This window comes from Ambystoma mexicanum, chromosome 3q (assembly GCF_040938575.1).
Source record: "Ambystoma mexicanum isolate Mex_15411 chromosome 3q, UKY_AmexF1_1, whole genome shotgun sequence".
In the NCBI taxonomy this organism is placed as follows: Eukaryota; Metazoa; Chordata; class Amphibia; order Caudata; family Ambystomatidae; genus Ambystoma; species Ambystoma mexicanum.
In genome coordinates, this window is record NC_090926.1 from 966,041,588 (window position 1) to 966,059,697 (window position 18,110).

Here is an 18,110-nt window from a genome sequence, read left to right on the forward strand (position 1 = left end):
CGGGTGCAGACTACGAACCGGAGGGTAGAGGCGTGTCAAACCAGCAAAATGTCTCTTCACCACCGGGTTAGTTAACGAATAAGAACACCGGTTTGTAGAGAGGTAGGCGGAAATCGCTGAGAGATAAATCCTGCAGGACAAGACATGAACCCCGGACTCTGCTAGGGAGGAGACAAAGGACAGCACTGTGTCAATCGTCGTCACCCTCGGGTCCAATTCTTTCTCCAAACACCAATGACAGAACCTGAGCCATTTACTCTTGTATTGGGATCTGGTCGAGGGTTTCCTGGCTGCCTGGATAATGCGCATGTTATCCACAGACAAACCCAAAGGATCTAGGGCCGTGAACTCAGGCACCATGCCGCCAAGTTGAGCGATCGATTGTGGGGAGGGGTGCCACATCTGCTGTTCCCCTTGGTGAAGAAGATCGGGAGTTACTGGTAACCTGACCGGCGGACACACCAACAGGTGTTGAAGTTCTGAGAACCAAAACCTGGCCGGCCACCACAGAGCTATCAGTAGAAGAGAACAGTTGACAGAATTCTTCAACTTCCAAATTGCTCGATGAACCAGAGGAAGATGCGGGAAGGCGTAAGCTCTCATGTTGTGCCATGGGATCTCGAGTGCGTCCTCCAGAGAAGAGGCTTCCAGCCCCCCTCTGGAGGCGTACTGAGGAAGCTTCTTGTTTACCGCCGTGGCAAAAAGGTCGACCTCCGGTGTGCCCCAACGCGAGAAAATCCATGAGAGGATCTCCGCCTTCAACTCCTACTCGTAGCTGACCACTGTCCGTCGGCTGAGGGCATCCGCGGTGACATTCAGCCAGCCCGGGAAGTGCACTGCACGCAGCCAGACCCCATGAAGCACGGCCCACTCCCAAATCTGGATGGACAGATCCACGAGAGGGGGAGACTTCGTTCCCCCTTGCTTGTTTATGTAGTACATTGACACCGCATTGTCCGTTCTTATGCGGACCACCTTGTTGACAATGAGAGGTCTGAACGCCTTGAGCGCCAGAAAAATCGCCAGAAGCTCCAATTGATTTATGTGCAGGAGCTTGTCCTGAGGTGACCAGAGGTCCGAGACCTGAAGAAGATCCAACGTCGCACCCCACCCAAAAAGGGAGGAGTCTGTCGTGATCGTCACCATGGGGGCTGGGTCCCGGAACCCCACGCCCACTGACAGGTTGCTGAGAGAAGACCACCAGTCCAGGTCCACTCTCATTGAATCCGGAATCATTATCCGTTTGGAATCCGGGTCCACAGCCTGATGCCAGGAACTCTGAAGAGACATCTGGGGCCATCTCATTTTGAGATGAGCAAGAGGAAGAGCCAGTACACACGAGGCCATGAGGCCCATGAGCCTCTGGAACCACCAGGCCGTCATGCTCTCCGACTGCGTAAACATCTGACACGTGGCCAACAGATCGGCCATTCTGTCCCCGGTCAGATACACTCGGCAGTCCATCGTGTTCCAACGAAAACCCAGGAAAGTCAGGTCCTATGAGACCGTCATGGAGGATTTCCGCCAGTTCACAGACAGCCCAAGATGGAACAGGAGCTGAAGGAGAGACTGGAGGTTGCCCGCTGCTGCCAACGTGCAAGGGCTGCGTAGGAGCCAGTCGTCCAAATAGGGATACACATGGATACCCTGGAGATGAAGATGGGCCGCGATCACCGACATCTTCGTGAAGACACGCCGCGCCGAACTGAGGCCAAAAGGAAGCACCCGAAACTGGAAGTGCTCCTCTCCCAAAGAGAAACAGAGGTATCTCCTGTGTGGGTTCCAAATCAGGATATGCATGTACGCATCCTGAAGATCCACCATGCTGAGCCAATCGCCCGCCTGCAAAGAGAGCGAATCTGGCCAGGCGTGATCATCCTGAATTTCTCTTGGGGTAGGGAAAGATTGAACTGGGAAAGGTCTAGGTTGGTGCGCAGGCCAGCCTGGTTGGGTTTGGGCACCATAAACAGCCGGGAGTAGAAGCCCTACCCTCGCTCCCCAAGGGGAACGGGTTCCACAGCTCTGAGGAGCAGAAGTTTCTGAACCTCAGCCTTGAGGGAGGGTGAGCCCGACAGCTGAAAAGGAGGGTTGAGGGGTGGGGTAGGGGGTAAAGGTAAGCGAAAGCCCGCTCGAGCACCAACAAGACCCATCTGTCTTCTGTGATGGTCTGCCACGCCTCCCAATGAGACGCAATGCATCCTCCCACCGGGGTCTCGTGCGAGGGCAGAAAACCCTCATTTGGCAGGTTTATCGGTGGCAGTGCCACCTGAACCTGATGAGGCTGAGGAGCGGGAGAAATACCGCGTACGCTGTTGTCTACGGCGGTTATTCCCCACAGGAGTATCCACTCTGACTTTTGCAGTCGAGGAAGCCCCTAAAACCAGAGGAAGGTCGACCTTGCGACAACAGCCTTTGAGCCTTGAAGGGAGCTTTAACCAGAACAGACAATGATTTGGCCGTCTGAGTGCTGTCTTTGGTTTTGATGAGCTCTACATCAGTAGAAGAGTGAAAAAGCTCCTTACCGTCAAATGGAAGGTCCAGAACCTTGTCTTGCACCTCCTTCGAGAAGTTAGTGGCATGTAGCCATGCTTGCCGCGAGGTATCAACCCCTAGCATCAGACCCCGAGCCGAGGTGTCTACGTGATGAGCCGCAGCCTGCAGGAGATCCTGGGCCAAGACCCTGGCATCGGAAAGGCCTCCTCGGAAATCCTCCAGCTTCTCGACCGGAATGTGCTCCTCAAACTCCAACAGACCTCTCCACATCCGCATGTTGGCTCCCGCCAAAATCAATTCTGCATTGGCCTGCCTGAGATGCAAGGCCGAATTGGCAAAGATTTTCCTCACTAGGGAGTCCAGGAGCTTGTCCTCCTTTCCCAAGACCTGAGTCGCCGTCGCGGAAGAGGAAGCTGCAGGTCTGGATTGCAACGTGGCTGTAGCCACCACTGTGGAGGAGGGAGGCAGACAAGACAAGGCCACTTCTTCCGAGGAATGTAGCCTGTACCTCGCGTCAATCTTCATTTACAAAAAGTCCTGAGTGTGGCTTTTCCCAAACTCTTCGGACCTCGGCCAGAACGTCCTTCTGCAAGACCAGGCCGGTACGCTCCAAAGGAGACAAGGTGAACGCCCCAGAAAGCACGCCCTCCTGCGGAGCAGGTGCCTCGGGCACCGGAACATCTGAGAAGCTCATCATATCCAGTACCCGGTCATGGAAAGCTCTGGTACAACGGGTAGGTCCTCGTTGTCCTGATCGCCTCAAGGGTCATCTGACAGGTCCGGATCCTGCTGAGCCGTGTCAGGCACTGCCTTGTCCACTAGGGACAATGGTGGCACAGGCGGAAGCGCAGGGGGAGGCACCCTGGGCAAGGGAGGCGCCGGCGGAACCACCATCGGAACGGGTGGACAGATCTCCTTGAAAAGCCCCTTGAAATATTCCCTCATGGGGTCGGTGCGCATAAGTGCTTGAAATTTACCGAAAACTGCGTCCTCAGGAGATTGTTTCGGAACCTGAGGAGGCCTCTCATGAGGTGGACAAATCCAGGGACGTAACGGGGAAGGGTGCCACACCGGCCCCTCCGCCGACGTATCCACATAAATCAAGGGAGCCGCCCCCGCGGACAACTAAACATTGTGCATCCGGGCGTTCCAATCATAAACCGGCCGGTAAGGATGCGCACAAGGGACCTTAGGTTCACCCGAAGGACCGAAACCTACACCAGGGGCCAATGGCGTAGTTGTAGGGGTAGTACCTAAAAAGGCTGCTGTGGTCGTGGCGGGAACGGCCGCCATTTTGTCCTCATCTGAGGGGGAACTGCGGCATGTGAGGAAGTGAGGTAGGGGTCCCCATCGATGGATCAGGTGTCTTAATTTTAGCCTCAACGTAAGGCACCTCGACCGAGCCGGTACTATGAGGCCTGGAATGTTTCTGCGACATACCAACTGCCAACTGAGCCTTCGAAGGAAGAGCCTCGGCACTGCCGGTAAAAGAAGAAACTTTCTTCTTTGCCCCCTCAACAGATCTGGTGTCACCACAAGAGCGGGAACGGTGCGCTGTCACCGACGGGGCGTTGCCCGGCCCCTCAGAACTGTTGGTATCCTTAGCCTCTGTACGAGGGACCTCGGCCCGGTAGAAGCCTTATCAGCACGGGCCTCGAACATGCGTTCGGTAACCTCAAGCCCAGCCAAGACCTCAGGGCGTACCCCGGTTTTGTTTTTGAGGGAAGCCAAAAGAGCAGCCTCAGAGCAAGATCTGGTACCCCAGGACTCAGTAGAACTGGGTCGACACACAGCCCCCACAGGAGTGGGCTTCGGTGTGTACTGCGGTTATCACAGGCCCCTTACGGAGACCCTCTGAGAAAACTCTGGTAGAATTATTAGGCCCGACAGGCACCTTAGGGCAAACCCCGGTAACAGAGCGATCAACGCCCCTCCCGGCGAGAGGAACCCGGGAAGGTATCGCCCGGCCTGGGTGCTCTGAAAATTAAAGAACTTACCGGGCATTTTTTCTTCTCGTCGATGAACGCCTGAAAATGAGAAGGAGGAGTCCGTCCGAACACCACCTCCCACCGCTCCAACCGACGTTGAAGTGCCCGGACCGAAAGGGAGTCACAGTAAAAACAGGAGTCCCAACGGTGTTCCGGACCCAAACACTCTAAACAAAGAGGATGGGGATCCGCCCTCGGGAAGCGAGGGTGACACGATGAACAGTCTGGAAAATCTAGTTTAAAAGACAGACTAGTAAACGAACGCTAGCGAGAGCCAGAGAGGGGGAAAAAAAAAGGGAAGAAAGTCTTCCGAGGATGCAAGTGCGTCCGACCCCAATCGTGCGGAGAAAAGGACTGATGGCTTATGTGCGGGGTGGAGCCAAGGTGGGCGGGGTTACGGCCGCGTGCCGGGCCCCACGCAGGAAAGAGGAGGGACAAGTTTTGAAAAAAATGTGGATGCTTTTTACAAAGTGCTCCGGTCCCGTCCCACAGGACGGAGAGATGTCCCATAAGTATGGAGGATAGGGGACGGGATGTAGGAGTAAGAGCTTGCCACAATTGAAATAGCCCTGAGGCCCTTGGACAATCCGAATAGCACAGAGGAAGAGGATGGCGGTGATGAGGTCCTAAATGTCAGCTACTGGTATGGTGGGGAGGATCCACGTCCAGCCTCCACTGAAAAGTATGACATAAGAAGAGAACTATCAGAGTTTGGGGACTCTGATACAGTGTTTCCCATTCAACAGGTAAGCCCACCAAGGCCAGACTCAGCAATTAGGAATCAATCACCTGCATCCATAGCCTTGCAAGAAACACTGCCTAAACATCCTTTAGAGGTTATACAGAAATTGCAACAATCTCAACGAGAAGTCAGGCCTGTCAGAATCTTGAGCTATGATGCACCTGGAGCTGAAACTGGAACTTTCTGACAAGGAGTGCCTGTCCACACAAGTACCGGCACAGTGATGTATACTAATGAACCAATGAGGAGGTCCAGACAATGGTGGACTGTGCCATTGCTGTGGAGTGAGAAATGTCATGTTTTATTGTATGCATTACGGCAGTAGAGAAACCCTTAGGAACAAGGGTTGTTTTTTTTTTTTTTTTTTTTTAAACTTTGGTTTTATTGGCAGATTTTAGATGAAAAATACAGATGGCAATGCTGGGAGCGTTGTAGTTATCACTTTTAACATTGTCATCAAACCCCCAGGTTCCCCCTCCCCCCTGTCCCACCTCTCCAACTCCACCCCTCCCCCCAGATCAGTGTCTCATCGAAAGTCGAACCGCTGGAGCTGTCGTCGTTGCTCATTGTTCATTGCCACCGAGATAAGCTATCCTCTCGCGTCCAAATTGACTGGGTCAGATCCGCTGTCTCCCGGGTCCTGGGCTACTCCTTCATCCCTGTGTAGACCATTCCAGTCCCCCCCCCACCATCGTGCCAGAGTGTTCTCTTATTGTCAGTGGGGGTCCCATCCCCATGCCCCGTGGATCCCATACCAGTTGGCCTGAAAGGTGCTCAATACGTTATTTACCATGGCCGTCAGTTTGTCCATTAAGAACATGTTTTTGAGTTTCTTAAGCCAGTCTTCTTTAGATGGGGTCTCTGGGCTCTTCCACCTCTGTGCCAGGGCCACTCTGCCCGCTCGCAACATCGTCTCCCACATTCTTGGGTACCTATACAGTTCGGTGTCCTCCGGGGGGAGACCCAGCAACATCGTTAGGAGGTTGAGTGGGATTAGTTCCTCGGTGACCTCGGCCATCCACCCCCGTACCTTCTCCCAGAACCCCTGCACCTTGGGGCAGAACCACCACATATTACCCCTCGACCCCACTTGGCCACAACCCCTTGGGCATCTGGGGGACACTCCCGAAAACATCTTGGACAGTTTCAACAGGTCCCTGTGCCAGCCCTATAGAATCTTGAAGTTGTGCTCCATGTCCGATGTAAATAGGTTCCCGTGAAATGCTATTTTAAAGACTTTGGACCACGCCTCCTCTGTGAGTGGTTCTCCTGCCAGGTTGTCCCAAAACCTTCGAAACCTCCTTCTCCCTTCAGGAACAAGGGTTTTGATGGAAAAGGGAGGGTAGTTTGGAGGGGTGTAAACCCCCATTTCCATTGGGGTTTCAGCATGTAAATGGCGAAATGTCCCTTTATAGGGACAGGCTGGTGATTTCAGTGCTTTATGTCTGCACCTCTCTCCATGGTGTGTGGTTTGAGCGTGCAACATTTTGGCACCCCGATATAGTAGGCTCCACCAGCAGGGGGAGCGGGGCCGCCGATTAGGCGATTCCACCTCAGGTGCAGAGGGAGCTCCCCTGCTGGTGAGCAGAAATGGTAGCGCCAATTGGGCAGGTTAGCCTGAAGGAGTTTGCTGAGGAAGAGCTGGGAGAGAAGGTAGACAAGGCGGAGGTCAAGACTTCTCCAGAGGGGACCAGGGCCCTCTGTCGAGTCGGGGACTCCCTCCCCTATGACCATAGGCCGACCACCTATCGGTAGTTGGCTGCTCCCCCTCTCCCCCACCCAGGGTTGAGAGAGCGAGCCAGAGTAGCAACATGCAGCACTTGGCTGAAGTGGCAGACAGGGCCGTTCAGGTAGGAGAGAAGTGAAGTGCAGCGAGGATACCAGGCCCTGCATGTGACAGCGTTGTTTTACCAGCATGTCAGTTTTTTTTTTTCTTGAAAAGTACTTGGGAGACCTAGCCACTTTTCTGGGTTGGCGACTCTGTTGTTTTCCCGCAGGTGGCGCAGAAGTAGGGGGCACATAGAAGGAAGTCCCCATTGGCGCCCTGAATCTCGCCTCGATCTATTAGGACCTGTGGTGTAAGCACTCAAGGGATATCTGTGACCGGAAATGTTATTTACTGCTCAAATGTATAACCGCTCATCATCAAGGGACTTCCTAAAGTAGTAAAGGCTAAGTATTTAGCACATGTAACACTCTAGTCTTGTAGTGGGCCTTTAGGGATTCCTTTTATGTTTTATGAGACTCTGTTATCCAATGATATGTGATGGGAGCAACTCTGTCATGGGCTTAATAGTGTTTTAGAGCCTCAGTATTTTATTGTGTGATTAAACCCTCCGTCTATATATAAAACAAAAGTGAGCCTCGCTCAAACAAAACAAAAGAAGTCTGTGCTTGTTTATCTGGTCTTTGACAAGCTAGCTGCTGTTGGTTGACAGGGCAAACCCCCTCACTTTAACCCTCCCTGGGTTACCTCACCTCTGGCATCCATCTCACCCCCTTGGCCTATTCAAACTCTTGCACATGTGTGCAGTAAGTTGTTACACTCCTATACTCAGGTCTCCTACAGGTAGCTAATCACTAACAGAAAGATTAAACTACAGGGAGAAACACCTTCTGCAAACACGCAGAGGACAGTGCTCATGTCGGAGAGGATGTCAGGGCTGAAGACCCCCGAGATACTCTCCGACACAGCACTGTGGAGTTTCAGGTCTTATTGCAGATTCTTATTTGAACACTATAAAGTTGGTTAGAAAGCAGTGGGGAAGGAAAACAACGGAAAGGGAATGCATCCAAGGACAAAAATAGCAGTGGGGCGAGCCAGACAATGTATGTGTGCAGCCAAGCACAAACAGGTGGAGTGCAGAAACATGCGGGGCAAGCATCTGTATGACCCATCTCAGCAGCCAACAGAGGCAATCATTGAGCCAGTAAGAGTTAGAGCACTGCATCACTAGTATCACAACATAGCAAATTTTGTGTTGTAAGTCACTGATGTATATTAAAACTGATAAGGACGAGCAACAGTCCTAGCTATATTACCAAAAACAAGGAAATTTAAACGCAGAAAGGACAAATAATTACTGCTGTATTGTAAATTACAATAGTTATTTTAAAAAAGAAGATTACACTCGCATGATTCAATGTATCATTTTATTTGGAAGATACATGGTATATTTCCTATTCAAAGATAGCCACTAGTTTCAGCTTGTTTCCACAGAGCTTCCTTAGCAACAGTCATCCAAGATGGCTGCCTCTATGGAAAAACTCAGTTCCGAGATAGGCAGGAATGGGTGGGATTAGGAGAGCTAGGGGCGGGGAATGGGAGGTATTCAATAGCTAACAACTGTGTATCCCTACTCAAATGTCATCTCCACTGGAAAAGCATTACAGACCCTCATTCAAAGCCCATATTTGAAGCTCTACTGTTACAGCTCTTGACAACAGTTTTGGCTTAAAAGTAGCGCTTTCTGCATCAGCTAATAGCCCAAACTAAAAACGTGCTCCACCTGCATATATAACGATATTGGGTAGAACACAACTTAATCATCCTTAAAAAGGTCCAAATTAAGGTCCACACTTTTCAATAGCCAGGCAGAAATGGGACAACTGGCTGAGGCAGAGGATCCTGGAGTGCAGGTCTGTGAAAGGCAGCCAGTGCACCATAGAGATTTCCAGGAAACTAACAGACAATTGGTGAATGTTCAAAAATATTCCTGCTCTTTTGAGGACCCCTACCGCCACCAGAGGTTACAGCAGCAAAAACAAAGCTCCCTTTCCCTCCAAGACCAAGGAGCCTGCACAGGCTTCCTACGGCATGGATGGTAACGTTGGCATCAATACTCTTTCCCCAATTACGTTTCCCGATCCATCCTCAATTAAGGGCAAAAAAAACAACAAACAAAGACTTCCCGTTTGCAGCTTTTAGGGACAGCCCCCAAGCTAACACAGGGCATCCTATTTCTCTGGTGTTCTCCAGAGAAATGCAAAGAAAAGGCACATCTCCATCTACTCTACGGCATTGGCAAGCACCACCACTGGCTTCTTACCAAGATAGGTTTTGTATTCTCATGTGTCCACCGCCACCCTCAACAGCCCCACTCTTCACCTGAAGACTCCACATGCTCCCCCTGCAGAGTGCCCCCTACCATTGCTCCCCCCCTTCTCTCACCTTTCCATTATGGTTGCTCAACCTATGCCCACTTCAACCAGTCTCCCCTGCTGTCCCCATTTAACTCCCTCTAGGACTCTGAAATGCCCACTCTCGTCAAGTAAACCCCCTTTTACTGACCATTTTCACACCAACGTCTACCTTACTGTGATGGCTTTCAATGGAACACATCCATTCACAGGACACTGCCACACTTGCAAGCTTGTACACTACCACCTTTTCTTATTCTCCCATGCCTAGGAAAATCAGTGGTGTTGGGGGATAGGATTGTCAAAACAATCCCCATATGCCTGCCTCTGACTTTCTCAACTCTATTGAACTCCTTGCTGTTCAAATTATTATCCCAATCCATGATATCTTCGCATTAAAGTACCAGTCGTACTTGTGGGGTGACTTCAATCACTCATCCACAACAAAGGCCCACAAACTCCAATTGAGTCCACTGACAAAGTTCTGGGAGGTATAAATAAGCTGCCAACCCGCAATCATAGCAACCGATTAAAATGATGCCCCCTCCATTCTCAGTTCCATGTCGTTTTACGGACAATAATAACTTTGATTTCCTGTTCCTCGATTACCCTCGGACACTACCTTTTTTGTTTGAAAAATGCCTAATACAAACAAATAAACACATAATACTTGTACAGTTTTTTTTCCTTTTAAAAATCCAAACCAGGCAATAGGCACCTACTTAGAACAAGTCTTCCCTTAATGTTTGCTCGACACACCGCTTGCAGACTACAAAGGAGGCAAGGGTCGGAATCATTTATACAGATCCAAGCACTCAACAGTGCAGATATGAATAGGTGAGACTCTAAGGAATTTAGCTTCAAAAAAGGTAGCACAGCTGTGGATCCAGCAACAATTTGTAATCTTTGTGTACCATACCTGCATGTAATCCCAGTTTCCATACCATCCAATCCCTTCCAAATGAGTCCATATGCAATCCTTCCCAATGTATCCAAGCTATTGATCTATATTATTATGTTCACCAACTGTACAGCATTCCCATGTTTTACAGTTTGGTCTGAGCTGTATGAAAGCCAGCACAATTATACATACACTAGCAGCTTCCATTGAACACCATTACCCCTTCTCGCCACCCACTTCTTCACTCCTGCTCCCGCAAACACTCACTATCCAACATCTGATGACAACCATTGGCTCCTGTCCCAAATTCCAATCGGTCTCTCCTTGCTTCCAATTAAGGATTCTTGTATACCCCCAAAACTGCCCGAGTCAATGTTACGCTAACCTTACCTCATGCCACCCCACCCACACTTTTTCATCTCCTTAATCTGCTGAGGACTTTGCCAGTTACTTTAAAAAAAAAGTGCTTTTTTTGCGGCCAATTTTGTGCAGCCTCTAATATTCGAAATACATCAATTTCCCCCTCACCCCACCCTTTTAAATCCGGGGTTTCCTCCCCAAAGCACTCAAACTTCTGCCCACCCTAATACCGCCTCAGACACCTTTTCCTCATCACTCCATGTACAAATCCACTCCTCCTCCCCAACCCCCGATCATACACAGACACGCAAACATACATTTACCTGAAACCTGTCTTTCCCTCCCTGTCTCAGTCAGCCCGTCAGCCCCTGCACGCACTCGTGTGCGGCAGGGGCGTGACAGTTGACTGCTCAGAGCAGTCTTTCTAAAATCAGTCTCATTTTCACAATAATGAAAAAGTCATTTCCACGTAATACAGAGCTGGGACCTATGGCTATGGGCTGCCAAAAACTTCTGTGCGGGGTGATAAAGGCTTTGCCACTGCAACCCCCGCCCTCCCGACATTACCTCTTTCTCAGTTGAATATGGCACTATTCAACCCTCTCAACGCCCGTTCCTACTCCTCTCACTGTGGAGGTTCCATCTACCCCCGTCTTCTCCACTACTGCACTGACCCGAACCAACTTCACGTCACATGGCCATCTCCGTTGTCAAGCTGGAGGACTTTAATCTTCCGCAGCCCTCTGCAGCTACCCGCTTTGAAGTCCCCCCCAACTCTCACCATGGCCATTCTGGTGGGAACTCTTGACAGCCTTGCTCCCTGCTTCGTTTACCTCCTCTGACTGCGGCCCATTGACCACTCCCAACCGTTCACTCCATTGTTCACTTTAACATGCTGGGCCCTCCATCCTTTATGCCTCTTGAATGACCAGGAGGAAGTTCTAGCAGTACTCTCATGCCACTTCTATGGACCCATTGACTGCTTTTTCTTACTTTCACCATGCATTTATGACTCCCCTTGAACAGCACTACCCTGCACACACATTCACACCTTACAATTAGCATCTCCGGCCTTTCTCACCTCTGAGATCCAGGCCCTCAAAACAAAGATGTGTCATGACCCACTAGACTGGCACAAATCACGGACTACTTGCCTATAAAAATTCCTTGGCAACCCTCACCTCTTCCCTGGACTCTGCCAAGGGAGGAGAGAAGGTATGTCAAGTAGAATGATTTGATTACCCCTATACACTTTTATCTACTCTTAAAGCTTTGTTCACAACTGCCAAGCCAATAGCCATTGCCTCTTCCTCCCTTCCACCACTTTGCCGACTCGCAGTCCTCCAATTCGTGACACTGACATCCCTTCTCTTCCCCTGCCCTTTAAAACCATCAAATACTTCTCCCCCTCTCTTTTTGTACACTTTCAAGCTTTCAACCCGGTTGACCACTCCTCTCCACTATCCATGACCTTTGGTTTTGCAAAAATCACTCGCCAGGTTGCTCCTTCAAAGTCTTCTGCAACCTGCAAACCTCTGATCCCCACCCTGTTGGCATCACCAAAGGATCAGACCTTGTAACTCACCCGCTATACATCTGCCCTAGAGAGATGTATCTTGTCCTTTGGCTTTCAATACCACCCATTTGCTGCTGAAAAACCCTGGGTGCACCTATACATTCGAACGACTTGAAGTTTAAAACATTTTGAACCAAGACCAAACTTATGATGAAAACTTTGAACCACCGACTAAATGATGTGCTTGAACTTCCTACAGTCTTGGGCATGTTTTAGAGGGGGGAAGAGCTTTTTTGTGGAGGAAGGCTTCAGACATTTTGGAAAGTGACAAGATTAGTTGAGTTTGAGGAACGTTGGGAGAGGCGGGGGTGGTGTAACAGCTTGAAAAGTTTGTAAAAAGAGATCAAGAATATTTTTGTATTGTGCAGTGTGACATTCAGTCTTTTCACCAGTTAACAGAATGGGCATCAGTGTAGGGGGAGAGAAACCCTCAGTGTGATCTCAGCTTGGCGGTCTGGTCAGTGAGATACACACACAAGCACATCTTTATTTTGGGTGAAACATACTAGGGTTTGACACTTGGCAGGAGGAAAGTGACAGACATGCACAGAGGAAAGTGAACAAACGCAGTGCACATACCCAATGGCGCACTCTGGTACAGGGAGGAGTAGAGAATCCCTTATGGCAGCATGTGCTACTGAGTGACAGTAACTTGGAACTAGGGGTGGTAGAAAGTTAGACATCTGGCGTCAGGAAATATCAGTCACCGTCCAGCTCTTGAATTAAGTGACTGCAGGTTACCAATGGTCTCCCTGCCCTCAGTCAATGATTGCCTCTTCCAAATTCTTCATAAATGGAAGTAGTCTTTTCTCGCCTTTCAAAGCCACCCCTCCCTTTCCTGCCTGTCCTTCCGGCTCTCTCGCAGTTTGCAAACTCTTTGATAGCAAACTGCAACAAACTACCACCGCCTCCGCTGCTGGTATTAAACCATCAAAAAATGGGTCTTCTTATGCCTACTCCTCGACCTTCCCTTTACTCCTTCCCTCTAGACAAAGTACTGAAATTCACTATCCCACTCTCCACCATCTACAGACATGCTTCCCAAGGAGCCCATTCTCTGTGGCTTGCCACGCACAAACGCTAGTTCCTTCTCATAGTCTACAAAGCAATGGTCTCAACTCAGTACTTATCGGGCTGGCTCACTGCGTACCTCCAACACGCTGCACTCAATATTCCTGACCAATCCTCACTACACGCTTCATCTACTCCCCCACTCCATTGGAACCAACTGACCATCACAATCAAAGCTCTGCACTTAATTTACTTGCTAAAGCGTGACCTCCCCTGGTACTCCCCTCTCGCATTGTTCCTATTTGAACCTACCAATCCCTCCAATCAGAGCAGTGTAATAATTCCACTTTAGTCACTCCCCCCTAGGTGTATGCTGCATTTTTAAGTTACCCGTTTCTAATATTTTTATTGTTAGTTTTGTCCCTGGTCAATGTCCCCCCTTTGTTCACATTTTCATGAACTGGCGTTTGTCCGTTCTCATCTTTGTGCAGGCATCTTTATGGGGAATGCCGCTGCCATTTGTAAATGGTCTATTGCAAGACATTTCCGACTGAAACAGACACCCCTGTCCTTCAAATAAATGCTATTCGAATGTGACAGAAAGCTACAATTTTAGCAAATTTGATCGGAAACACCAAATCAATACGGCGCACCATTTAGCAAACAGCACGTTCAGTGGTAGATCTTGCCTCTGAACGGCATCTCAGCACTGCAGACACAGCCTCACATCTCTAGGTACAGGTTTGTTACAAGTGCATGTGATCACACAAGGAGTTGCAAATTAACTCCATGTTCAACCAGAAGGTATGAGCATCTATATGGTGCACTGTATTTTATATGGCACCCGTCATCTTGTTATGCATTTTGTTAAATGTGGTTAAGACATTAGAATGAGCTTTGTTTTTTAAAGAATATCATTATGGTGGTTTGCTCAGAGACAGTTTAGTTCCTGACAAGGATAGCATATAACCAGAACCCTACCACACCATCCTCCCACCACACTCCCAATTACATGGAATTTATGTTTAAGGCTGAACTGTCTACTTCCAGTCATTGGTAAACATTTCCTATAACTAGTTCAATTATATGTACAACTGACCTGATTCTCTGTAACAGGGTCTCTTAAAAATGGACAGTGTTTTTGACTTTTGTTTCTATTTTAATGGAAGTGCCACTTGCTAACCGCCCACCAGACTGAAGAATGCACTCTTTGTGGGAGTGTTTTTGCTTGGGATGGATTTGGGGAAGTGGTACACTTGAGACTTCTAGACAATTGATACAACGGCCAGCCTGGTCTTTGGTTCATGGCCTGCTACTGCCTCCCACAAATTCTGACAGGATCTTAACTAATTACCTTGAAAGGGCCCAAGTAGGAAATACAATCAGACAGAGTTGGATTCGAACAATGTAGACGATACGGTTGCCACATTTTCTTAAAGTGACGCCATCAGGTGTTAACAGTGTTATATTACTTCAAAAGCCGACACAAGAGCCTTTCATGTCAGGCTGGTTGGTCAGACTAAAAACCTTATGAAACCAAACATTTAAAGAAAGAAAAACGCTCGATTACTAAGACACTATTATTTATTAAAGATCCAAGAAAACAACTCAACCCGAAAAAAGAAAATATTACTACATCACATCCTGAAAGCTAAATAGGTCCATATAGTTTTTTTTTTTTTAAGGCGTTAATTCAAGGACCCTGTAGCCCTTAACCTGCACGTATTCCAATAAAGCACACTGAAAATGTTTATTAAAAAAAATAAGAACTACATGAAAACTAATCTACCTATTTTACCTTCCTTAAGTCATACAAAAGTCTGCCGATTAACACACCCAGATTCTCATTCCTATCCAAGGTGACTACAACAAAGACGAAGCCATGATCAATAAAATCTATGGAATCATACAAACATGGATGGCTACCCTAAATGAGAAGACGGAGCTCTTAATCATTGGGTCAACTAACAAATTGAATAAACGCTCTACCCAATATAACGCCATTATTGATTGAATTACGATCAAAGTCGGTAAAGAAGTAAAGACACTAGGCTTTTACCTTGCCTCTGCGCTCAGCTTGAACAAACAAGTGAACGCCACAGCTTCGGCCACAAACTATACCTGTAAATTGACACATTCATGTAAACCATTTGTTGATCGACAGCTGTATTACAATTGCTAGGGCACCAATTCTGTCCAAGCTGGATTACTGCAATGCCCTCTACCTGGGCACCAGTAAAAATAACACCAACTACAGACTCTCCAAAATAACACCTTGAGATCTACCTTGGACATCCCCAAACGTCAGCACATATCCCACGAGAGACGATCCACCAATTGGCTTTCCATAAATGATCGAATCAAATTTAAGTCAGACAACCTTACCCACAAATGTCTACATAACATGGCCCCTTTCTACCTTACCAATAAACTTACCAAACACGCATTCAAATAGTCTTCGTATCCCTAACTACAAACTAAAAAAAATAAAAAATAAAATAAAACTGGAGGAGCCAGCTGCCCAGTCATGGCGGCTAAACTTTGGAACTCTATCCCTGACTCCTTAAGAGCTACATCCCCCTTACACTCCTTCAAGACCAATGTTAAACGATGGCTGCACTCCTGCGACTGATGACCTCTGCCAATCGAACCTATCCAGATCCAGGACATGCTTACAAGACCACTGTAAAAATGGTTTCTTATGTATATAGATGTACTCTGCAAGCCTATTGCTGCGGCAACTTTGGCTACCGGTCATGTTGGTTATAGTTAATGCGCCTTGATGCCTAAGGCCGTGTCGTGAATCCCTTGCCCACATTTGCCCGATGAACAAATCCTGACGTGATTTGACCTACAAGTCAACTGTAACGAATGTATCTAATGTCTATATATGAATACGAACGTACTTTACCTACCCATTTTGTAACATGCAAATTATGTACTGCAACCTATTTTGTAACATGCAAATTATGTACTGCTTTAAACTTGTATGTGCTCAGATGCCCAAGGGCCTGGTGCGCTTTATGAATTAATAAACAATACCCATTCATCTCTTTTCTACTCTCGCTAAAGTTCACAGATGGCTTATCAAGGCCATCTACTTTTCAGCACCCTTACACTCCGCTAACTAATCAGCTGCTTCTTTGGGAAATAATACATGTAGTAGCCTCACCTAGCCTCACCACCGCTAGACAAAAACCTTCTAGAAGAGGTAACTTTTGCAACTGCGCCCTTTGTGGCAGCCATTGATCCAGATGAACGCTGTAAGACAGACATAAATGTGCATTAAATATGTTAACAACCATGAGGCGTTGCAAACCAATGGATGACTTTGAAACCCATTGAGTGACATCTTATACTATGGTTGAAAGAGAATTATTATGACAGTGCAAAGAGCATCCAGACTCATTCTCCATTTCTTCAGTGCAGCAAGACAATTTATCCTCACAGGATACACCCAATGCCCCGGGTGTGAACTTTCGTAAGTATAGCATGGAGTCAAACAGTTTGCATCATTCTTTCTACATTATGTAATTTAAAGTGGTCTTGTATAGCACACTCCTACCATTGTTGGTACGCCTTTTGGTGGGTCAAATGTGGAGAGAGAACGTTTCAGCCAGCCAGAGAAATCCGATTTCCAAACCATAAGAGGGACCTTCTCTGGCTGGATATGATGAAGGCACTGTCAAAGTTTGAAATCATCAGCCTCTGATACAAACGGCCATACCCTTTCTTCCAACTTCGTTTGTTATAAAAGGCGGTTTATACCCATCATTTATAACAGCTAGGACAGAAGCAAATGGCATAATGCTCGTCTACTCCGCTCCAGCATCGTACCAATCATTTCCCCCAGGACATTGGCCAGTTTCACTTTCTATTAAATAACTACTGCACCTAGTCTCTAGCTTAGATTAGGTGGGTCTTTGCGTACACATATTACTACAATTATCCAGATGACAACCAGATCGAGCAGAGGTTACAGGTAGCTCAACGTGCCGCTCATTGATACAGGTGACTGAACACTGGGCGTGCACCAACTGTCTGAAACCGAAAACCAGGAATACGGAGGGGGTGCTACCAACTCCCATATTTGGGGCAATGATTTTTGGACTTCTATTGTATCTAGCTCATTGGAGGAAATGATAAAGGATGTGTGTCTCACTAGACTCCACCCTTCTTACACAAATGAACATGGTTATGAAAGCCTGCAGCCAACAGGTGCCCCAGTTTCACAATCTAGGATTTAGTCACCTTAGGCCTACACTTGCCAATCAGCTCTACTTTGACCTTCTGAAAAATGCTCTTCAGCAGTCAAAGAAGTCCACAGTGGTGACCAGAAGAGCCACTTTCCTTGGTGAAGTCATAGACGAGCAGGGCGTATCAAACTTTGCAATACTTTCCACGTTTAATTGGAGGTAGTAATCCACTTCTACCAACAAAAAAAAAATGTTTAAAGAAAAAGGAACAATGAAAAAAAAAACACACATTCTACACAGGAGACGAATACATAGGAAAGCACAACTACTAAAAATTTCTAAACCAAATCAGAAGAGGGGGGTGAAAGGAGGAGGGCAATGAATCTTAAATTAGATTAAAAAAAGATTGAATTAATCGTGGAACTTTTTTTCTGGGTCCAATATTAGAAAGATGGGTGGAAAGCAAAAAAAGGTCTTCAAGATTGCACCAATTAAATGTGCCACTGAACTCCCATTGCCCATTTATAACGTACTAGGACATACATCTACCGGTACATAGCGAGAAAGCATTCCAGATATGGAGTGCTTGGAATGCACTACTAGGCTTGCAGATTGATTCATCACAGAATATTTGGAATGCAGTACTCCGCCAGCTCAATCGCTTGAGCCTGCCTTGTACAAAGCCGTTGGCAATTAAAAAGCC

General features: G+C 47.8%; 1 protein-coding gene across 1 annotated transcript in view; it reads right to left on the reverse strand.

Moving 5' to 3' along the window:
- Positions 1-18,110, reverse strand: part of VCF1 (VCP nuclear cofactor family member 1) — a 173,527-nt gene that overhangs the window by 49,699 nt on the left and 105,718 nt on the right. The window lies entirely within an intron of this gene.